Below are 25,707 nucleotides of genomic sequence, written 5' to 3' on the forward strand. Positions count from 1 at the left end.
TTCTGAACTATTCCCCACCCAGTAACATAAGGTCACAGTCAGGAAGAATGGGATTTGAACTGATACTGAAGTTTTCAGTTGGTGAACGTAGGTGAAAGTCTTCAGTTGCTTGGTCAGCAGCTGAAGTATTTCCTATAAATTCACTTACAATACCTGTTCAAAAATCTGCCCTGTAAGAATGGTTTAAGATTTGATAATAAGCAGCACGTGAAAAACTACACGCAATGCCCTTTTACTATTAAAGGTAATGAGAAATAACTGAGTCACTCTATACTTGAAAGTTATAAGAAAGCACCAGCCAATCTTTCATTTCTTTTATGAGCCATTCCCCAGTGCTAGCAGTAACATGCAGTAAGGCCTTTGAGGAGGGCATTTCTCTTAATAGAAGAGCTTGGCATATCCTGTTCCATCTAAAGAAAATACTTGACTGTTTTATAGAACAAGGTTGAATATCATCATAACATATTCTGCTTTCAAAATGCTGAGGTTATGGCAGAGGAATTACCTTCCTCTTCCTTAAAACCACTTCTGGCGTAACAGTCTCATCACAAGAAGCCACCAGATTTTCTGTACTGAATCATTTTCCCATCACTATTTTAGAGGCAGAGGAAAAAAGCTATGAGAATCAAAGCTCCTAAATGATTCTATAATCAGTTTAAAATTTATATTAACCTACTGTATGCTAATTATCATACTCTTAGTAGCGTATACAGAGATGTAATGAGTAAAACAGCACTGGGATGCATTCTAAATTTTCATGAGACTTCTGAAGAGTGAAGAGTAATCAGCTTTTAAAGACTGTCCTTTTCTTTTAGTACTGCACCACAGTAAACACTGTACATCAGAAATATTATAAGAATTATAGTTTGGAAGCTTAGAAAATTACTCAGAAAATGTTTTGCATTGAAAGCATTCTATCTACAACTGAAGTGTTCTAAAATGGGCTTCTAATTTAAACCATCAGGCACATTACCCTGTTCCTGTGGGCTTTTCAGGATTGATTCAAGGTTACTGAATCATGACTCTCATTACTGTGTTATCTTGGAATATCAGTTTGCTGTGCATGTTGTCTACGGGTCCGTAGCCAACTCTCTGAGATACACATGAAGAACAAAGTCTAGACTAATTTTGGGTATTCACTACAAAACTCCAAATGGGCATAAATCAAATTACTGCCATACCTTGCTCCACCATTCATTTTCAGCTGTTGCAATAACTATATCTGTTAACCAGATAGAAAGGACCACCAAATGCTGTCATAGTGTCTTCATCAAAAAAATCACACAGCCATTTCCCCTCCCACCACCCAGACCTCTGAATCAATGTCCAAGCTTCACCTGTTCCCGCAGGTGAACAAAACCAAAAAAGAAGACATCAAAATCCTTCAGAGCTTTTTATAATTATCTCATTTTTATATTATCTTTAAATTCTCCTCTTGGAAAAAAGACTCGTGTTGGTTCACACCAATCGACCTCTTCGCACTGTTTTTAGCTTCCACCCAGTATTTTCTCATTTTTAACTTTTCAACCAGTAGAAACTGTTGCACACACTGGTGGCAACTGCGATCTCAAGTGGTCACAATAAACACCTAGAAAGACAGAGTAATAAAGGATTGCTTTACCACCTCAGCTGTTCAGAGAGAAAAAACTAACCAAGTACAATTCTGAATGCATCTTCAGGCACAGACTCACACAGAAACTCATTAGAACTTCTCCACTCATCATAAGAATTCCGATTAAGCTGGAAAACATAAAACGCTCCGGGCCAAACAAGCAAGTGTGTCATTGTATATAGATCTCTTTTATGTAATTCTTGTAAATCATCTTCCACAAGATGGCTTTAAATGCTGAAGCATAATTAGGATAATTACTGCTTTGCAAGTAGCAGGAAGTTGTATCCAGTAGGGACAAACGAGCCAGTTTGAAGAGGTGGGGGAGGAATATGAAAGAAAACACATCACCCCAAACTCTGGTGCTGAAAAGATTCAGAATTAATTTCAGACTATTTAAAGAGTTTGCTTCATCTTGGAAATATTTCATTTCAGTGACAGTATTCCCTACAGGGCTAACAGATTCTTTTAAAAATATGCTTGACTCCCTGAGCCAATATCTTAAAAATTGAAGCATTCAGCAGAGTGAGGAAATAGGGTAAAGAGCTGCAATTCAGTGTGACCCTCTGACGAGAGCAGGGGTGAGGGAAATCACTGAAGCAGAACGTTACCACAAAATAGTTGATTTGCTTCTCATATTAAAAAGACTGATTTACAGTAAGTACCAAACAACATCAAGCCATCACATACTTGGATATCCTGACATGATATAGAACGTGACCGTGGCACACCTTTGCAAGAAATGCAAACTTCAGAAAGTTTAAAAATACCCATCCAGACAACCAAAACCAAACCCAACCCCCTCTAAGACACCTCCCAACTTCCCCTGCCCCGAGCATTGTGCTGAAAAAGCAAATATGGATATGAAATCACTCAGTACCCCGTGCCCAGGACTCACTCAACAACTGGCACCCTTTTTGAGGTTTAATCCTAAAAGATGCCTCAGCTGGAAGCATGTCTCCTACAGCTTTGTAAATTATTCTGTTGAATTTGAAGATTACTACAAGTAATAAACAGGGGGTATGAATATGGGGACTACACCCCAGGGGAACATAAGTCTGCCTGAACTCAGCCTGGGGGGTTTGACAAAGCTCAGATATGTTCTGCAGCCCAATTTATGTACTAGGATATCAGAATCTTTTGAGATTCTTTAATAGCTGCATCAGTGCTAATTTTATGCTAATCTCTTACTGTGCGTATCCATGATCATTAAGACTTCTGGAGATTGGATATTACATACAATAGCTGATCATTTGTTAAATAGAGAGTTAATGGAAAATATCTGATAAATTCAAACATTAACTTTGTATTTGTTTCCCATACAGCTGTACACAATAAGAAGTTATCTGGCTGGCTTTAATGCACTCTATTTCTGCATGAATACTTTTGTTAACTAACACGTCACAAAATATAAGCAGACCTTTTTAGACAATACGAGTAGCCGTGTTTCTTTCCAGTTCCATATTACAAGAACAAAACTGCTACATAATCTGCAAGAATAAAATCATTTCCTGACTGTGATTTACCTGAACCTCATTAAAGCTCAGTTTAACCAGTTTCATTTCCCCAGATTAATCCCACCTCCTGAGATAATTTTTAAAGCTGTTGCCCATAACATAGCTCTCCTGCTGATAAAACAGAAAAAACTCTTGTTTTTGGCTGTGCTGATCAACTTTATTCTTATTGCCAAAGCTAAATATCCTAAAGCAATCAAAACATCACTGAATAAAATTCTGGATGTGCACCATTTGTTCTTTAATTTGAGTAAATGCAGCCTTCGAAGATTACATACTCGTGTGCTAGTGGTAGTTTTATAAAAGTAGCCTTTAAGTTTCCACAATGCCAGTATGTATCTGCCTTTCTTAGTAATTAAAATACAGCCCTGCTTCCAGAGAAAGAATTTGTTTTGTCTGCATTCAGTTCTGCCTCAAAATCTGCGCTCTGGAAGTAAATAAAATATTTACATTGAAAAACATTGTTCTGCAGCTTCTGTAATTCTGTTCATACGCTGGGGATCCAAGAGGCTGCTTTCATTTAGTTTTATCCCTCATGGTTCAAGGCACAGGGCTCTCCTTTCATTGTTGACTGCTCAACCAATTCTGCCCCTGAACAAATTCCAACAGTATTTATGAACGTTATTTTCCTGGAAATCTTAACGTAGGACATGTTGCCGTGAATCTCCCACTGCACAAATGAGGGTACAAATCAGTGTGTTTGTACCCCAGCCATGGCCAAGTGTCACTTTTACGGTTACGTGCAACACAGGTGGTTTGGAAAGTTAGGATCTGGATGCCACACACAGTCCTCACCAGGATCCCAGCCTGGGCACCTGTTACAGATGCACCACAGAGCACTTGACTGGGCAGGACATCACCTAGGGTCCCCTGAAGATTACAGGCAGCTCTGAGAGGGTTACATCACCTGGTGAGGGAGCTCCTATTCCGCAAGACTCCTCACTGGTCATGTCTCACCCCCTACATGCTCACTCCTGGTGGCTAGAGTAGCTTTGGTTAAGTAATTGCCACAAGACTACAGGGGAGAGTGCTCCCCATGTCCTCCTAGCCTTGCACAGATGTGCAGTGTGATAGTCAGCAATACCTTAGCATTTTGAAGGCTGTGTAGACTGAGATGTCTCGGAGAACTCAGAATAATAACCGTTTCTATCAAGGTGTTTGAGATTATTACTCATGACTTATAAAGCTTGATTACATGACTACAGCATCTTCTGGTTTTTACCAGTTATTAGATTTCTCATTACTACTTAGGGGCAAATAAAGAAAATGTATTTCAGTATTTTCAGCTTCCTCCCCCTTCCTCATAGTTCAACTTCTTTATAATTTACTAGGTTCATGTGTGTTAATAGAAAAAGGAGGGTGCTAAAAACACCCTGTAAGAAGAATTGTCTGCCATAGATTTCTAAGTAACACTTGATGACAGTCTGCGAAGGTATTTACTGCACTATTTACTCATCTGTTAAATAAAAGCCATTATTTCCTCTCACAAGGCTTGCATTTTGATAAAATACTACCAAGCAATATATTATTTTGTTCTAAAAGAACATACCCATTAAAATATTGCACACAGCTTTGGATTTGTTGCTATAAACTATGTAGAGACACAGAAATTGTTTTTCAATTAACATTTTTGTCTCATATCCTTTTCTATTCACCTACTCAAGTTTCAGTGAATTACACTTACGTGTGCAGCTACTAGGCTTTCTCTGCTATAAAAAGTACAAAGTTTGTTTGGAATCCTTCTTGGTCTTAATGTACAGCCAAAAGTCTATGCCCATTTAATTTTCTGCTCATAAAACAAGTCCGGAAAATGGAAGACCCCATTCACATCTGACAAACATTTTTATTTGTAATATCTAATCTATAATGTAAGCCATTGCAATTTGAACTTGTTTATAGGGGTCAAGAGGTGACAGATGCTGACCACCATTATCAATATTTTAGTAACTTAATTTCAAGTCACAGGATTTAAAATAATTAGAATATAATAAAAAGACTAAAGGAAAATCTGTGTTCTGTCATGGTTTTGCACCCATTAGTGTAAGGGCTGTTAACCATAGAATCATAGAATAGTTAGGGTTGGAGAGGACCTCAAGATCATCCAGTTCCAACCCCCCTGCCATGGGCAGGGACATCTCACACTAAACCATGCCACCCAAAGCTCTGTCCAGCCTGGCCTTGAGCACTGCCAGGGATGGAGCACTCACAACCTCCCTGGGCAACCGATTCCAGTGCCTCACCACCCTAACAGTAAAGAACTTCCTCCTTATATCCAATCTAAACTTCCCCTGTTTAAGTTTTAACCCATTACCTCTTGTCCTATCACTACAGCCCCTAATGAACAGTCCATCCCCAGCATCCCTATAGCCCCCCTTCAGATACTGGAAGGTTGCTATGAGGTCTCCATGCAGCCTTCTCTTCTTCAGGCTGAACAGCCCCAACTTTCTATATATATTATAACTGATACTTTCATATTTAGCTATACTCTGAAAAGGGGATTTGACCCTGTATACTTTAAGCATCCAAAATCCACTGACGCGAGTTTGGCACACACAGTCTTGTGAGGGGAAAGGAATACAACACTGATGTGTTTACACACATGTTTTTCAAGTTCATCGTATTTCAGTTACCTACATCAATCGTGTGAAATAAAAAAATTGCTTCTTAAACAGATGCTACCACCACCCTTGGCCCCCAGTATAATCTGATAGTTTCCATGGAAAAGAATGGCTGGAATTCAGTAGAACATGCTATATCCAGTAGGGAACATTTAATATTTAAACTAATTTGCATTTATATGCACAGGCAGCTTTTCCATATTCTTTTCAGAGTTAAGTAAGAGAACTATGTTAATGCAATGATAAAGCTGCACATTTAAAGCATCAAAACCTTAGGAGGGTAAATACCAGAAGTAATGTTACCTTCCCTATTGCTACCGTATTATGTTGCCTACCATTCATTTTTGCCATTACTTCTAATTTAGTTTATTATCATTTACATAATAAAAATATTACAAATTCTAAACGTGGTGCAAAGTAGAGCAGAGCCTCTCTAGGAATCCAGGCTTACACATCCAGACAGTAATTTCAATGCTGAATACCCCTGAAGTACTGTTCCATGTAGAAGAATACTTGTTTAAGAACAGCCACATGTGGTTCCATGCCTGCTGTCCCTCAAAAATGTCCAGATGCAGCCAACTAAGGAGGTGATTTCTCCCTTTCCCTACACTGCTCCCCAACTTCCTTTCCCCATCCATTAATTAGTAGGTCTCAAAATTAAACTAAACCAGGGAAGACAATTTGGTTTCTTCAAATCTCATCAATATCAGATCTTTGAGACCCTCAGTTACTCTGAGCTGCTGCTTCATACCCTCAAATGACACAATTAAAACCCCACTATCACCAATGTCACTAAAGGCGTGAACTAAGAAAGGGCTTTACAGGTGAGCCTGGAAAGGCAAAGCAGCTAACAACAACTATTCTCAGGGACACAGAATCTATTTGTTTTACATGCCCAGAATCGCCTGGCATAATAACAGCTATACATAGCAGTTTCCCTCTGCCTACCCCACAAAGCAGAGGAATGAAAAATACACCTATAGGAGAGATTTGTTGAATAGAAATCTGCTGTTTGCACATATTCCTTCTTCAGTGTAAGGAATGCATTGGCAGAACAGTGCGCTGACTGATACAGCTGACTCAATCTTTCAGATTTTTGCATTTAAAGTACCATGTGAGGCAACTATCAAAGTTTCATCCTTTTAAACTCTAAAGGCCAGAAGTGCCTGGCACGCTTGCAAGGACAGTGCTTTTCTCCATTCTTAAATAAATGTGCCAGCCTTTCTGAACATCCACAGTCCTGGGCTGATAACATTTTGTGTTGGTTGTGTGCTCACTGCTCTGCTGGTTACAGCCAGCTGATAAATGGATGAGGAGAAAGAACCCATTGTGAGCCTTCTTGACTATTACTCTTTATTGGAACTAAGGTTCACCTCTTTTTGTGCATAATGGGCCTATGTGGAGAGAAAAACAAATCCTGATTCCTTTGAAAAAACATTTTTCTTTAATCTCCCTTAGATCAGGCAATTTCCAGATGATTGTTTCTTCACTGCCAGAATTTCTAGATAGATTTCTGCTGGGCATTCTATCAGCTCTCTCACTTTTAATAGGTCATACATAATTTTTAGTATGAAGGCTGCATACATATAGAGACATTATGCTACTGAGGTATACTACAGCTCTATCTTCAAATGTTTTGGTATAAACAAGTACTTCATCACTCTCCCAGCTCCTCAGTGGCATGCTCTCACTGCTCCTTCTTGGGTTTTTTCCTGCCTCCCTTTCATGACATCAGTTCCTCCCTCACAGGTACCTTTTCTGAATTATATGCTGTCTGAGGTGTTCACTTAGTCCTAAAATCACATTCTTGTTTTAATAACATAGCCCTCAGAATTATTTCCTTCAGGAGCTGGAGGCCATTATTCAGTGAGCCCGTCTTTACATTTGCTCCTTGCATTTTAAGCATTTAGAACAAAATAGCCAAGTGTAAAGAAAATCAAGTTGCACAGTTTTCAGCTTGTCCTGTGATAAATCTTCTCCAGGGTGAGGGATGCTCACTTATACCTGGAAAAGATTAACCCTTAAAAACACAAGAATCCAAAACAACCAGCACATGTCAAGAAAGGCCACATACTACATTACAAGCAGAGAGCTGCACCACAGTTCTGTAAAGATCTTGCGATATCCAGCAATCTTTTCTTGCCAGTGGGAACCCTTACTGAAATAAACATTTAGTCATAGGCACAAACCTTTAAAGGTTCAGGCCACAATGAACAGAACATAACAGACTCAATGCAAATTATTTAAATGTAGCAATGCGGAATTCCCTGTTAGCTTCAATTTTCCCTGGTTCCTTCTTTCAGGCAGGATTTCAATTTGCCTGTCACCTGGTTTAGAATTTCTAATACATAAGCAACAAACAAAGTAATTTTTAAGCACAGACCAAATTAACTTTAACAAAAATCTCCTTGTAACTGTCGATTTGTAAGTACATCTCAAGTGTTCGGTGTATTTTCCTCTCTTTCGTAAACAAATCAAAGGCTATATTTTATTGGAAGAGAAATAGATTCCCCTGGAAAAGTGCAACATAAGAACATACCTATGCGTAAAACAATCTACAGGAACTTTGTTAAAGAGGGTTTGAAAACAATAAAATTCATATCAAACTACAACGGGCAGACCTGAGGGGCAAAGAGGAGAGTACAGAATAATTTTAAAGCCTGCTGGAAGACAATTGAACTGCTAAGGTAGGTAAGAAGAAAAGAGGCAAGAATATTTAGATTTAAATAAAATCCACAGTAAACTAGAAGTCTGATTTGCTGCATTCTGCCAAATTCTAATTACCGACCCTGTTTAACTTTACCAGTGCAAGATGAGCATTTGCATTGAAGCAGCAAACAGTAATGCTAAGCCGGCCCTTAGTGCACTTGGAAAGTGACTCCAGAACAACCCAAAGAAAACCAGTAACTCCATACACCTCATTTATGATCACAAAGCATTAGCGTAGTTCCAGGTTAACAGTGACTTCTTCACTTATGCACTTTGCCAGAAGTTTCACTTTTAACATCAAAGAAGGTACCAGGTTGCTTTGTATTTAAAGGAAGCATTCCGGTAACAAGCTAACAGCAGTCAGGTCTGCAGAGCAGGCAGCTACAGCTGCATGTAGCCTTTGGTAAACATAGGTAGGGCAGGGTAAATTTGGTACAAAAATCAGAATCTGGCATACAATGGGGAGAAAAAAAACCCAACCAAAATCCAAACAACAAAAACCAGATGAAATATGCTTTGAGTCATAAGATAAAGATGACAAATGAAACAGAAGAATGTGTAACTTCTGGGGTTTGAGCTCCAATAAAGGGAGAGAATGAATTTGAAATTTTTTAGGAGAATCTCCTAAGTATCCAAAATTAAGCTATGTTGAAATGGTCAAAGTTTGGCAGAAAAAGAAGTCATAGCTCTAGAATAAAGTTTACTGAGGCTGGACAATATTTCAACATTCAAAATTCAATAAGGAATCCAAAACTTTACAGAAAAGGATATTTTTACATGAGTAGCAATACTGAGAATTACCACCAAGGTCCATGCTTCAGATAATTCCTCGTTAGTGCATACTCTACGTACTACTTTTATTCCTCTGAAAACACTGATCATATTTATAACATACTATTTGCTTTATTTTTCCAATTTTAACATCAAGGATATTATTTATTAGATACTATACCTACTGGAAATGGTAACATTATTTCAAACACTGCATATAAAAAACTGCTTTGTCAGTGACAGAAATTGAACAAAAGCTCTTTAAATGTTAACTTCTTCATTAAAATAATGGGTGGAAATGACTAATTAGACCTAAAAAACAGCTCAGGAAAAAACCCTCCATTGGTTGCACAACACTTTTAGATGCTATAGTGACTACTCTGGTCATTACTCTAAAAAAACCAATGTCTGGAACTGACAGCCAGACGATATTTTATCTAATGTATTACATTATGACAAATGGACAGCAGTCTCAAGGAGAAAAATAAAGCACAGTCCAAACAAATTCATAATACACAAAGTTATTACAAGTGACAAGGAAACAGAAGATGTGGTTTTAGACATGAAAAGAGAGGAGAATGAACAGGAATATGCACACACCACTGAGGCAGGTAATGCTGGAAGAGGCTGCCTGCGCTTATTTCTGAGTGATGCTGCCCCGAATATGGGTGCAGAAACCAGCAACTACAGTCATCAACATGGTAAAGTTTAACCAAACGGCTATATCACATTCAGGAGCAGAGACAGCAAAACTACTGTCAGCAAATAAAGATAAACAGAATTAAGGAACTGCTGAAACAAGTGAAAGGAAATCAATTATCTTTCCCAACAAAATAAAAAGGGACTGGCCTGTTCCCTGTGCATAAACCATGGTTTATAGTCTTTCTGACTGCTTTGAGTAGAGAAAAAGAATCTGCAATGACCTGAAATGGGACAAAGAAAGAAAAAGGGAAATTTGATGAGAATCCCTTGGGGCTGAATAAAAACATCCTGAGATATCACAGTAAAATGAAAAAGTAAAAAACAAATAAATAAATAAATAAATTAAACCCCCTAAACAATAAAGATCAATATTTTGCCCTGTCAATGCACCATTCATTTTTAAAATCCCTGTAGAGTGACATTTCAAAAACTTAACTATTGCTTAGAATTCTATTTTAGTTCACAAGGCTCAACAGCAGTAATTCAGTCAGCACAGTTCCTGTCTCATTAACACTCCTCAGTATGGCACGCTCTCCATGGCATACAATAAAAGAGAAACTGTGCCACCTCTTAGTGCCTTAATTACCACTGCAGCCACATCTAACCCCAACAGCAGACCTCATTCAGTAACCCTACACTGAATTAGGTCACAAACTGGACTCCAGAACACTGACCAATACAATTTGTGATAGCCAAATATGATCAGAAGTTTCCAAAGATGTTAAACGTAATCACTGGTTTTGAGTCTAATCTGCTTAAAATAAATGCTGGAGAACTGCCAAAGGCTGTTTAAAAGGAAAAAAGAAAAAAACCACAAAACCTCACAAAAACAACAACAAAAAAAAGAACAACCAAGCACAGCTTATTTCATTTTTACCTTACCCCACAGCTGCCAAGTAAATTTAATAAGTCGTTGTTTTATGAAGAATCCTAAAAACAGTCCAAAAGCAATTTTATATAGCCAAAAGGTACTAAATAAATATACCTTCACTGTAACACATAACTACTTTTTTTTTGTCCCATAAAAGTGACTCCAATTCTGCATTTCTTTTTGTGTGTGTATGTTAACACACAACGTCCTCAGATTGGAAGGGCTCCAACAAAATTACCAAGTCTTGCTTAATACCCAAAATGTTTGAGTTGCCCCCCTTTCATACGTATCTGTGCAACGACTTCCAGCTTATGCACACAGCTGACCTCTCTTCTGATCCAAAAATTAGCTTTTCTCCATTTTTTCAGGTCTATTACTGCAAATTTCTGATTTCCTCCAGGCCGTACTCCTAACCACCATTTTCACTTCCTTCCCTACAAAAGCAATGCCTGGTTTGCCAATCTACAGACCCAGTTCATCCACAACATCTCATTTCTTTACTGTTATGTGTTGCTGTGGGCATTCCTGGCAGGAAAGAACTGACCAATTTGACATCTTTTTCTATAAATGTTTTTGCCCTTCAGCTCTAACATCTTCCTAGCTAAAATACTTCAGTTCTCTGCCCTAGCAGAATGCTATGTTTGTAATCCTAGGCTTCTTTCTGCTATTTTTGTCTTTGTTGTTTTGAAACCTTTTCTCTGTCTTTTGTAACCTTTTCCGTTCCTTTTGTGACCTTTTTCCTTTCTTTTTCTGTACATCTAATGACTTCTTCAGAGAATATATGCAAAAGATAAGCTGGTTTTGCTTGTGTCATCGCTATTTTCCACTTCTTTGCTATGAACAATACATAAGTTTTTGCATCACTCTTCATACTTTATCCACCATTTGCTCCACTGACTCCCCCTCCTCAATCTCACTGCCATCTCCATACCATTTTCCCCAATGTCACATCTGTCTTCTAATACACCCAGCTCTTCCTGAAGTGTAACACAATTCCTAGCAAAAAGCTTAGTGGCAGTCAACATTCCAGACTCCTGTTTTATCCTCAGAACTGGCTTAAAGCAGTGATCATTGACTGTTCAGTATCTTCCCCTGCCTAGGCCCTGTTTTCTCCCAATTCTCTCTCTAGCTCTCTAATTCAATAAATTGTTCACAAGAACCTCACAGTTCAACCTTTGGATCTCTTTCTTCTTCTACATCTTGTCTTTGAATAGTTACCTCTGCACCTGGGCGGGGGGGGGGGAGGTGACCATACCTGCTCCAATGGGTCACGATAAACTACCCTGCTCTAGAGTCTTTCAACTAAGAAGACAGAAAATCTATCCTCACCAAGACTGAAATGACAAAATCTAACCATTATTACCGACCAAAACCTCTTCCTAAACCAAGTCACGTTAAAGTTTAATGCAATATCCAGTACATGCTGTTTCTTATCCACTAATCTAAAAATATGTCCTCAGGCTTCCATTTTACATAATTTCTCTTCCTGAGGGATATATGCCATCTCTGAATTTAGTCATTAAAACTCCAGCAATAGTAATTTTGTTTGCTTTTTGCTTAGGTGATCCTACTCTATTCTTTGCATTCACTACCTAGTTTTCCTTTCTTGGCCACATCCAGTTCTATGTGAATGCACGCTTTGGAGAAACGGGTACTGTCTGCAGAAGTTTGAGACATTTCTGGAAGACTATAAAATGTGGAAATAAACTAAAGCTATCTGAGGCAACATCAGTGAGTTTATTAATTTCAGAATGTGCACATGTGATTCTGATTAATGCTAACAGGAATTTAACACTCATAAGACCCTACAGTCTGTTCAGCTGTCACATGCTGTGGGAGAAGTCTCCTCCTCACAGAATTTAATTGAGGAAGGCCTTATGCTATCCAAAGGTATGTCCCAGACTTCGTTCAGAGTACTCGGAGAACTCCTCTGAATTACCAGTGTTTTCCACTGCGCTACAAATTATTGCCCTTCTTTAATATTTCTAATAAAGAAAAAATTCATTGAAAGCAATAATGCAAGTAATGAAAAGGTCAAGTTTAGCAGTATCTGGAGCTACACGCATTGTACCCTTTAAAAATTTAATACACAGTCAAAAACAAAATAAAACAATGCCTTGGAGTTCCATCTCTAAAAATTAAAACCAGGTGCTATGACAGCATCACCCTCATGTTAAACTAAACTACAGCCATGGTGTAGTTATTCAGCAGTTTAAATGCGTCTTTATTTTATTTATTAGTAAATACAGGTAATAAAAATAGTAAGATGACTTATACAGACAACTGTACTTCCTACTTACATGCAAATAAAATTATTCTAATAATATCCGATTATCTCTAGTAGCTATAAAGCACCTCTCACTTATGTCTTAAGTTCAGACAGCAATTAAGTCTTCTTCAGTGTGCAACTTAGCCAGCCCTAATTAAAGTCAATGGGAGCTTTTCCCCATACTTACTGGCTGTTGGTCGAGGCCCAGAAGTAATTGTGTGAAGAGCATAGTATGTCACTTAACGATAAATTGACTCTGATTCTGAAAGAAATACCAGAAATGCATTGCAAGTTGCACATTCCATAACCATCTGCTGAAGTCAGACGCCCAAACGACTGCTCAAGCCTTTTGATAAATAGTGAAACGATGCACAAAGGACCTACTCCTGTTCTTGCTGAAGGTGATGCTGAAACTCTAGAAGAGCAAACCATAGGGCCTAATGTCTATCAACCAGACACTAAATTTAGCATACAGAAAGCACTGAGAAATATTGACTTTATCATATATTACTACACATTAAATGCACAATTTTTCTGCAATAGCAGATCTCAAAATTTCTGTAAGGACCCTGCCTACCACAACAGCCAATCACTCACGTAAGTAGTTTTTAGGATCCAGCTTGTCTTAAAATGTGAGTTACAACTGCGCTCAGCTTTTTCTCTTACATCAAATCCAATGAAGAGTCAGTATCTCACTTGAATATAGGTCAAACAAAAATGAAATGAAACAAAATAGGTTTAAAAATAAAATTTCGGTTTCAAATTTCTTAATGAAATACTGTTACCAGAGAGGGTCTCTTAAAATAAAAATAATTCAGCTGCCAAAGCTTTCCTTTTACGAGCAGAATTGCTGGAGCAAAGCTTTCCCAGAAGCGAAAGGCAGGCAAGGGACAATTCGTTCGGTATGGCCCCCCCACTGGATGAAAGACAGTGTGCGAAGACCACAGCCTGACAGGAATATTACCATTCCCAGGGATTCACAACGAACACACCAGCAACAAACAGCTATTTCAGGAGATGAAATGGTGAAATATTGACACAGCCATACCCATGAGGTACTGCTAAAAGGCACAAGCCAAGAAAGCAGAAAACTGGCAACCTACTGTCTGCCCAAGCAAGTTGTCAAACCTGATTGCACCAACTGCATTGCCGTATTGCAAACTCCGCAACATGGAGTCAGCTGAAATGCTTCTGTCAAAAGATTGGCTGCGAATTTTAAGTCTATCTAAGCACTTGTCAATCAATTAAGACATTAATATGCTGCTTGCTCTTGATTAAAGACTGAGAAGACAAGGATGTCACTCCTCCAAGTTCTGAGGAATCCTCAAAATCTATAAAAAGAAAGATACGTTCACATGAACATTTCCCATATAAACCTGATCACTTCCATGTATTCTCAACAGTGTCTAATTTTCCACCTTTGCCCATGTGATGATCTGTTTCAATATCTCAGTCACGTCTGTCTTACCGTAAGAGTTCCTGGCTGCTACCGACATGTTTCTTAACTGCTCGGTAACGAAGGCCAGAGAACATTAAATAGTTTATACAGTCATTCCACTTAGATCTTCCTAAATTTTAGGACTTGCACATTCTTATTACTTCTTTTTTATTTGAGAGAGACCGATAGTACTCATCTTACAAGAGTTTAAAGTCAGAAAGACCACTACCTATTTAAACCTGACCTTCATTTAATTCAATTATAAGTCTAATAATCAAAATAGCTGCTTTCCAATTAAGCCAGGTCTTAATTCTGCGTAACACAATGGCTGTTCTGGTGTGATCTACAAGGCCATGAAAAAGCAAATCTTAGGTAATATACAAAGCTTAGCATTTTCTTTTTAATTATAACATCCTTTCTGTATTTTCAATTACAAGTTTGGGGAAAGGGTCATCCCTAAGAATTAAAAGTATTGACATCAGCCAACTCACTTTAAAGATCGGGAACTTTCAGAAGCATTGCTTCCAAATCAGCATCATCACAACCTACAAAGTTCACTGCATCTGTCAATATCTTGTTTCAGTAGTGAATCAGACCCACTGCTTAAGCAAACACACACAAAGAGTCCTCTTTCAGATGTGAGCTTTTCCACTGAACTGAGGTACCCTTTCTGTATATTGTTTTCCTGCCTACAGATGTAGACATCTTAATCTAGTTATCGCCTAATAAACTGTTGATAAAATGTGCTGGTTTCTTCAAATCTCTCACTGCAGGTATTTTCTCCACTCCTCAACTAAGTCTATGGGTCTCTGATACATCATTTAACAACTTTCATTTCTGGAAAGCAAAAAGTGGTTATACATTCAGTACCTGCTTGCTGCTCTGTGGTACAGAGCGCCCATTAAGAATAACCTCAAGCGATGACAGTTGAGGGGGATGGTTTGTAGAGGATTTTTTTCTTGGGGGTGGGAGGATGGAGATGTGTTTTGGTTTTGTCTTAACAAAACAACAAACAAAAGAATCCAGTAGCTATTCCATGCTCAACCCATAAAACGCAGTCATCCAGCCAAGCACTGTAAAGGCGCAGCTGAGGGAACGGTTTAACTTTGCACTTGGAGACAAGAATTTAAAATGTGATTTCTCACAGAAAAGAAAGAAAAATGCACAAAGTTGTGCCAAATGTGAGACTCTGTTGAGACGACTGGGGAAGTTCACTGCTGTCTGACAATGGCCCTGAAACTGAAGGAGGTTTGGTCACAAGTCTGTGGGGAGAAGAACCTCCTGGCTGGCCACAAGAGCCCCTGCATGCTCAGTCAGACAGAGGTGCCCACTGGTTCTCAGGGGTCTAGTGAGTCTTGCATTTCCATGTTATAGCCAAATAATTAAGAATAGTTAACATTTCTCTAAAGGTTATTCTGGACACTGTCCAAATGCCTGTGCCCTAGGGTAGACCACAAATGTTTGCAGCTTGCAGCAAGTTAACTGGCTATTAATTCAGTTAAAAATAGCACTTGAACCAGAGAGTTCTATTAAGTGTAGACACCACGTGTCTGCTACTGAATCTCTACATATCCTCAGCCCCTCTGCAGCTAGGTCACAAGCCTCATACATAGGTCCCCCTTGCTCCTAAGCAGTTACTTGTTTACCATACCATATAAAATAAGTTAGGAATACTTTTGAAAGGTACAGCAGAAGACAGTGTGAAATGTATGCCACCTCTTTGTAACCTAAGCACACCCAGAGTATTGTCCCAGTCACCTCCCCATACAGGTCTTGCACTCAAGCTGTGGAAGACTGTAAAATATATCAGTACTCAAAGGATACATACACCGGAACCCTGGCTACATGCTGGTCTCTTACTGTAGCACTCAAGTCCTAGGACTGTTTCCAAATCTAGTTCATGTCACTTGCTAAAAAGGGCACATACTATGTGCAGAGATTGAAAGGCACCACATAAAATAATGCGACATTATGCAGACAGCTTGAAAAAAAAAAAAACTATCAACTTTGTTGGTTCTGAATGAATGTGATTCATGTGACATTTTGGACAAGATTGTAGGGGTAGCTTGAGTTTCATGACTAATTAGCAAACTTCTGCAGGAATAACGTGGCAATGTGTTAGTCAAAGTGTCACATCATAGGCATGCTGGGTTTCTCCTGACACTTCCTTGCTTTCATTGTCTCTTTCTGGGCTGGCAGAGCAGGGAGGTTGCTTATACTACAAAACCTCATTATGCTTAGAAACAACAAGCAAAATAATAATAAATATTTACAGCACAAAACATAAACATAGAAGGCAGAGGCTGTGGAATAATCAATCCTCTTGGACTCAGAAGTCATTTCAGCTCTATCTTCATAACTGGTTCTCCTACTAGCATAAACCTAAACTGGTCAATGTGCTTCCTTTGTCCAAGTGACCCACCGGACAGACTTTCTCTCAGTTTAATGGATCAACTTCAGAATGAGGACAACAGAGTTATCACTGTTTCATCCAAAACTCCTCTTTTGCTCTAAAAGCAGCAAGTGAGCAAATTATATTAATTACTTTGGCAGCCATACAATAACAACACCCACATCCTGCATACACATAATATTCTCTTTACAGTTTAAGCTGGAGTCAGGCCACTTTATTTCTTTCACAAAAGTTGTTTTCTATATGTGATTATGTCCCTGAATATTTATATTATGTTTACTGGAAGCAAGCAATAAAACTGGCCTTTGCAAGCATCTTTCATCAGTTCTGAGTATTTCATCAGTTAGTATACCTGTTTGATCAGAGAAGAAAGTAGCACTTTTGCCATTACCCATCTGATGTTTTGCCAGGACAGATTACTTAAGGACTAGCAATACAGGTACTTGGACAATCAGCAATTTCTCCCATTTTTGAATCATGATACTAGCTGGATGGCTCAGACAGTGCAATAGTGAACTGCAGTGATTTTTGTTTAAATTTTAAATACTCTAGAAATGATCTATCCCCACTGCCAAATACCTGAAGATCATTATTTTGGGAAAACTGGTGACAGGACAACACCATCAGGCCCCTCTGCCCCAGATAAATAATTCACACACACACCTCCCAGCTACCTGGAAAGCACCCTCTGTAGTTCAAATGGCTAGCATGTGCTTTGTTAGGCGTGATGTTTATCATTTATTTAGTACACATTACTACACCCTGGGGAAAAGTTTAAAAGGAATATCAACAGGCAAAGGTTCATATGCAGAGTCATCTACCTAAGCTTGTTGCTCTCCCTGAGGCAAAAGCCTATATGAATTCATTCAGGGCCATTCTATTATATATGCAGGGAAGTGCTATCAAATGCGGAATAAAAAAGAGTTACTCCCTACACAAGGTCTGAAGGATCATGTCTAATAACTAGAGGTTTAATTTCAAGATTTCAGAAATTCTCATTTAAAAGTACCTGAAGCAAAGTCTAAACGGGGAATGATAAGAGAAGTAATTGGTGTATAAATTTCAATACCATGTCCTATTTCTGACAGGAAGCACAATACATTTTGTATTAAAGATTAGGACAACAAGTGGAAGCCACCCCAGTAAAAGAGCAATACAATATAGCAGCTAGCACAGATAACGTTAGCGTTAACACTGACTTTCCTGATTGCCTTCAGTCGCTTTCACAGAAAGTCTTTTTGATGTCTTCTCTTATTTCCTTGATATTAAAAGGAGGCTTTAAAGGAAGAGGTTGAGAAGTTATTAGTTTAAGAGGGTAAAATGACCATCCTCTTTCAATTTCTGTTTTTTTGTTGCCTCCCTTAATTTTACAGGTTTCAATGTAGAATTCTTCCTACAGCTCTTGAAAGTGTATCTCCTACCATTACTGCCTTATCTTCACTAACTCCATTGTACAATTCTTTTCCTTACATCGCATTTTCTCCCCTATACCTCATTTCTTCCCGTAAAATAATTCTTCTTGTTCTCTGTTTTCTTTCCCCCTATTTCCCCATCATATCAAAATTATTCACATCTACCAAGTATTCGGGCAACTTCTTCTATCAGATATTTCACTGCTTCTGTGGCCAGGGAGCTGAAGGGAAGAATTCCCATTCATTTGTAAGGTTGCTGCAAGTAGCAATAAGGAAGAGCTGTACTAGACTTTTTCCCCTACATTACACTGAGAGAGAATAGCAACACAGCCCTTATGCTTTACCATTTAGGACCTTGGTTCAGTTAAAGCAGGTCAGAAAAAGACAATGAAGGATTAAGGAACTAGTTACAGGTCTCTTTATCTACCCTTACTCTTTCATTGCCGTAGCCATTCATCAGACCTTTTGGTTTTAAGCAAGATCCATTCTTTCTGGTCTACTGCCTAATGACAGAACTCTAAAAAGGCTTTTCAAAAAAGTGACAAATCAACATATCACAGCAGCACCTCTCAATTATATATTAATGCATTTGAGTGACTCCTCTGCCGTCACACTGGCATATTTAAAAACATGCAAGAGTAGTTTGATCAACAGTAGAACAAAAGCTTTAATGGTTGAGTACCTTTGTTTTCCCACTGCGCATCAGAAATCGGCAAGATGGCATGGGTTTCTTCCTGTTTAATTATTTACTCCAATTTAAATGTTTTCAGTATGATGCACCTGAACCATGATCAGTAAGGGGAGTTCTGTAAGCAAAATACCATGGAATACATGCTTTTTTTATGATCAAAAGTTATGCTCTTCTCAATCTGCATGACATTTTATAAGCAACCATATAGGTACTGTGATATTGTAAATACAGCATGTCTTCCCTCTCTATAATAAAGAGTTGCATATTTTCATCACAATTACCTGGAATGAGAATGGAAATGTGTAGGGAATTAATGGGTTTATTCAGTCACAGTCATAAGTTCGGACATTTTCAAAGGCTCGTTCTGCTTGTGCAGCCATGCTATTAAATTATCTTTCATTATTAGTATAGCTGCTATTAGTAGCTCTGCTTAGCAAAATACCCTTTTAATTTGCACCTAATGTGAAAAATTGACAAATGTTTAGACAATATCAACCAGTTCATTTTGCCCCTTGAATGTACCAATTTTCTTCCATAATAGTAGAGCAAAGATCACACATGACGACTGACAGTAGGAGCATGAGGACAACTGACAGACAGGAGAGACGCACAAGATTAAGCTACCTCTTGATTGAAAAAAATTATACATATACATATATATATAAAATTATATAGAATTATTAGAATCTCCATTCTAATAATTCAAGAATTGATATGTTACACTGTGCAGTTGTATTTTATCTTAACTTTAATTTTCATCAATAAACAAAAATGCAAGTTACACAATCCCACCAGTCTAGAATCAATACAACGAGCTAATGTGGCCAAAGGCAAACAAAAAAAAAAAAAAGGAAAAACTTCTCTAGAAAACACAGGAAAGAAAGGAATCAGGGAACTCTGTCAATTGTTGTAGCACTAAGACTGGATCACCATCAGCTCCAAATTCAGTACTGCTTTTGGGGTATAGGCTCTTTTCCCTAGAAACCATTTTTCTCCCTTTCCAGCACCGCAGAGATTCAGTGTGAAAAATGACCCAACTGAAGTAATTTTTGCCACTCTCCTTACAGGTAAGATCTCAACTCTGATTTTTATCGTCTATGCTACCCTATCCTATAGAATGGAATTTATTCAACAAATACAATCAAAGTGATTTATGGCATGTGAAGTATTTTTTCAATGAAGATCTAAAGTTTCCTGAAGTTCACATTTGCTGAACTGCTCTTTAGAATAGGACACATTTGGTCATAGATTTCTGACAGCATCTGGATGTTTCAGAGTTACTGTGAGAACAAGGAGGAGACACAAACATCGAGACTTACCAGTGCCTCTCTCCTTTCTTAAGTGGATGGCAAATTCCTTAAAATGGCAGCATTATGCTCCTGCATGCAAACTTACTTCCTTCCCTCCTCCCCCACCCCGGGTTTTCTGTGGTTTTATAGGGTTGTCTAAGATACAGGCAATCTTTGCTGAAACAAAGAGATGATTTCTCACAGTCACAGAGGGATATAATTAGGTTTACCAGGGACAGATTCTGCTATCTTATTCCACATACACCAGAAGTCAGTAAGTAGATGAGACCTCAAAATGATTTATCACCTGAAAGAAAGCTGATGGTTGAGCATTGCTGTACGCGATTTGAAGAGAGAGAAGCAATGTGGACATGAAGTTCTTCCAGTATGAGCAGTTTTTCACTTGTCAAAAATCAATTTTATGTGCCATCCTGGTTTCTGCTCATCGGGCTTTGTTATCTCCTTTTAAAGGTAATACCAAGCCTCAAAACTACAGATCACAATAGACATGTCAGTGGGACTGTATCTGCTTACGCAAATAATGACTTTGATCTGGTGCCTTGTATTACTCGTTTACTGTCTAATTTCCTCCCAAAGGAGGACAAGAAGCATGTAGTAGTCTAGATGTTATGCAGTGCTTTGCACAGATCACCACTGACCTCATAATACACCTGTAACCTCTTTGTATTCAGCTCCCTTCCTCTATAAATGTGCTTCCTTACTAGCTTGTACTGAATGCAATCTCTATGCAGAGGAGTTAGAACTGTGTTACACCACACACTTGCTTTCAGCAAATGTTGAAAGGCACCTATTGATTGCATGCAAAGTGTATGACTACAATTTCCATACTTCAGTCTAGGATCCAAATACTTTTTATTAGTTCTTTAGCAGATCAATCAGAAGTACTATGCAAGTCCGTTTAAAAAAAATACGCAAGACCTGCAAATATAAAAATTATTACATTTCTAAGTGGCCCATGGCATTGCCTGTTGATTGTTGAATTTTCACCCTCAGTTACTAGAGTATGTGTGTTACACAGACCCAGTGCACAACATAAGCCATTTCTGCAGTGAGTCAAGTAGTCATGAGAGAGGCCAGTTTGGTGCACAAAGTTAGAAGAACAGAATATTTATTCCCCTGCTCCAAACATAGCTCCTTTTCCCCCTTAAGATCCATTCTTGCCATATGGAAGAACTATTATTTTGTGCTTTAAATAAGGCCTTCACCCTTTTCTCCATGTGGCTGGTTTATGTATACATGCAGAAGAAAACACAGTTCAGACAGACTTAAAATATGGAAGATTCATAGTCAAAGGCTAAAAGCACTTCTGCATGTCTCCTACTTCAATAAATATTGCAATGACAGGCTCAGAAAGCCTTTAGCATATTATTCACAATTATTAGTCGGATTTTTCCTGTTCCTATGTACATTTACACAAATAATATAAAGAAACTGCTGAATAACAGTACATCTGCCAAAATATAAAGATCCAACAGTTAGCAATTTTACATTTACAGCAGGAATAATGTATAGTACCTTGCATCTTAAAATGTATTTTAGACAGGGCAGCATCATGCCATAATAAGGATTTCTTACAAATTCTCACGTCTCTTGGGAAGCATGCCATGTTATTCATTGTATAGTTAAACAACAGCAGAACACTACAGGATGGATTGTGTAAGATGCTTTTACCAACATATTTGCAAAAATGCTCAGGAAAGTCTTTTTCCTCTTACAGCTTCTCTTTTTCAAATGCTTCAAAACCTCTCACCACTCAAGCACTTAATAATATGCAAGTTCCTCATAAGTTCCTTCAGCATCTATAGTATCATCAGGTGTGGGGTAAATGAATTAGAGCTTGCTGAAGAAAAGCAAATAGCTAGCACTGCAAGCTATGGCTAATTACATTCAATAAATTTCAGCCCTTTATGTTTTTTCTTCCTGGAAGAAATGTCTGATACGGAACGATTTTCACAGCGCTCAACCACTTTAAAGGATTAATTTGACATGCGTCAGTATATATGTTACAGTGGCCTTTTTGTAATTATTTGGAACTCACTTTGCACACAACAGCTACAAAAAGCATTTCTGGTTTACTGAAATATGGGTCTTAAGGTTTATATAAACCTGATTTGCTGCTTACCCTCTCAAAGAGCATCTGCAGCCACAGATTTGGATGGCTTTAATCAGGCCTCAGGTAGAGTCTGTAGTAAAATTCTGCCACTTATCTGGTTTCTGTCATCCTGAAAGACAAACTATTTTAAGTTTTACAAGCATTAATTCTGCTACACACGCAGCTCAGAAGGGATCTGAAAGGTCTAAACTATACCAAAGGACATTTTTGTTCTCGGAAGAATGAAGGAAAAACAAAACAAAACTAAAATAACCCCCAACCCACCAGTGACCAGTGGGTAAAAGCACACAGATATTAATGATCACCAGCTTTAACAATCTAACTGTTTCCTGGTTTACTGTCCACACTTTCAGGAAATGTGCTACTAGGTCTTTCCCTTCCACCCAGTGTGGTTATCAAGGCAAAAAAAGAGGCAGAGTGACACAATGAACTGTCTCTATAGAAGACATGGTAAGTTGCAATACAAACCAGTATAGCAAATTAATAAGCTCAAGCACAAGGCAGGGCACTCCAGAAGGAACAATACGGACTTTTCTTTGGGTGCAGCTGGACAATACAAGCAAGCTTTAACAAGTAGCTGTTATCAGTAAGGTTATTCAGCCCTCCCCTGGCATGACCTCTGCAGTTAATCCAGTTCAGAGATATGAACAAGGAAAAAAAAAAACCCTCTTTTTTGTTTCCATGTGCCAGTTTTCCATAAAGGCCTGGACGTAGCTCACAATGCATCTATGAGCAGCAAGAAGCAGAGAAGACAGATTAAGAGAATTCCTTGTGACAGCTCCTAGGCAGTACACCAGTTTACCTGCTGTAGTGTACTGGACAGACTTGTCAGTGACACCACCAAGGTCTAAGAGTCCGGAATGAAGATTAGCTCCCTCCTTCTGCACTGGAGTTAAGTGCTTTTGTGTGCTCACTCAAGTCAGAAGAAAGAGGGAGCAAGGAAGATCTGAAAGACAGCACAGCTTGCTACAGCTATGTTTTAAACCCATTTTTAAAGGAGGTTCTGCACCATATACTAGAACAATCTCCCGCATAGTCTTGCTTTGCTTCAATCTGAACTGCTAACATGCAGGGAGAAAGTATTAGTACATAGAGAAATAGAATAAACATTGAAACTACAATAATGTAATAACATGAATCAACACTAGAAAACATTAAGGAGGTCCAGGGATGGGCAATGAAAATGATTAGAGGCATGGAAGAAGGCTTCAGAAACCCGGAATATTTCATTTACGTAAGAGATGAACACACAAGATTGGACAAAATAAAGCTATGCAGAAGAGTAAATCGTACAGAGAAGCCAAGTCAGACATCTCTCACAGGGTAAAGAAGAGATACCACAAAACTGGAAAGCAAAAATGCAAAATTGAGCAAAGACAGTATTTTTACACAGTGCATTACTACCTTGGGGAGTTTGCTACAGGAAAAACTTCAGGCCAGGAGCTTAGTTGGACACAGATGATTATGTATAAGTCCTTACACTTCAGTCAGCTGTTTACTGACAGGGGTAAGAAATGCATTTTGTTCTAATTATTTTGGATTAGCCATCTATTACAAGATATTGCAATTTTTTAGACATTTCTTATTAGATTAGATGTGAAAATTTCTGTCTTGCATTCTTCACACTAAGCAGAGTCACAGTATTGCAGGTTACTTTGCTTTTGGTGTTTTCAAATCATGTTTATGAAACGCTGGAGCACTAGAGTACAAAAGTAGGACGAGAAATAACTGAATTCATAGGATCACACATAGCTTGTAACAGACATTTTCAAGCCAGTTCCACAAGGGGACCCCCTTCCACATCTTCCTTTGCCTACCTCAAAACACGATTACTCAATCCTAAGAAAAAAAAAGAAAAAAGAATGTTTTTAGCAGTAAAAGCCACAATGTCAGAAACAACACTACATGGAATAAACCAAAGGCTTTGCCCATATTTTATGTTCACATGCAAATAACCAATTGAAAAAAATATTCCAAACAGCTCTAGGAAACAGACCATACCCCACAATAAAGATGACAAGATTAAGATCCCAGTGGTCCTAACAGAAGAGGCCCTTCCCAAGTCCGTATCTTGCAAGATATTACTAGATCAGAAAATGAATGTGTAATAAGTGAATACATTATTGCCTCTTCCTTATTGTGAAATCTCATAATACAGCATTCCTTTTCCGCATCAATTTGCAGTCATCATTTCCAGGCTATGCAAGTACTCTGTGTCATTGTTCTTCAGTTTATCCCTCTACAGAGACTGATCAAAACATGGGGGGATGTGTATGGATTTTGTTTGATTTTTCTTCCCCTCCCAAATAAAATCAAGATAAAAAAAAAAAACTAAGCTAATTTTTGCACAGAAATCATCACAACTAATGCTTGCAATGGTTATTCCCATCTGTCCACATTCCAGGGCAAGATGAACTTTTACCCAGTAAAGATGAGAAACAACAAACCTGTGTAGATTTCCTTTATGACAGAGTATAATTATAAAATCATTACAGTCAAGGGAAAGAAGTAATTCACTAATATTTCTTTAGAGGTAACATCTTGTGTGCCCTGAAAAAAAAAAAAATCAGCTTTCTTACTAAAATTTTAATAAGCCCCTGGGTTTTCTCTGAAATATTTAAGAATAGCTGGTAAGAAAACAATTGAGAGAAACAGATGTTAAAACCTATGAATATATACACTTGCGTGTTTTAAAACAAAACCATCTTGTACTAACTGTGATTGCATATTACACTAAGAAAGAAACAAGGAGTCCGCTCCTACTTTTGTTTGCTCCTCCTGTGCTCTGTAATAATGTTCTGTTTAACTAGATGTTCCATACTGGAAAGCATGAAGCACTACTAAAAAGAAAAAAGAAGTCATTCATGCAATTTGCTTTCCATCATTCTTAGAAAAAAAATTGGCTGGCGCTGCAGTATGGTTTTCACCACTCCAGCTGTTGCTCCAGGCACAAATTATTTCTGGCTTTACTTAGAATAAATTATGGATAGCATGTATAAGAAAAGTTACTTGGACGACTGACTGCAATTGTGTATATCCTTTGAAGTTTTGCTAGTTTTGGTAGCTAGGACCGTGTCACATGCTAGACTTGATGTGAATGAAGCCAACATCTTCAGAACACAGGATGTAAATACCATTTTCCTTACTAGCTACCATTAAGGTTAAACTTCTGTTAAAATCCCCTCTAAATTGAGGAGCAGCTCCTTGGGGATTTTATTTATTTATTTCATAACAGTAATGAGATGCCCCGGGTAATGAATTCATGAA

The 25,707-nt window shown here is 38.2% G+C and overlaps 1 protein-coding gene across 1 annotated transcript in view; it reads right to left on the reverse strand.

Moving 5' to 3' along the window:
* The window catches only part of SEMA6D (semaphorin 6D), a 200,189-nt gene extending 177,722 nt beyond the window's left edge, over nt 1-22,467 (reverse strand). Inside the window, exon 1 of the mRNA XM_065688142.1 lies at nt 22,450-22,467. The gene's annotated coding sequence lies outside the window, so the exon portion shown is untranslated. The remainder of the gene's footprint in view (nt 1-22,449) is intronic.
* Nucleotides 22,468-25,707: the final 3,240 nt, after the last annotated feature.

This window comes from Lathamus discolor, chromosome 8, assembly GCF_037157495.1.
Source record: "Lathamus discolor isolate bLatDis1 chromosome 8, bLatDis1.hap1, whole genome shotgun sequence".
In the NCBI taxonomy this organism is placed as follows: Eukaryota; Metazoa; Chordata; class Aves; order Psittaciformes; family Psittacidae; genus Lathamus; species Lathamus discolor.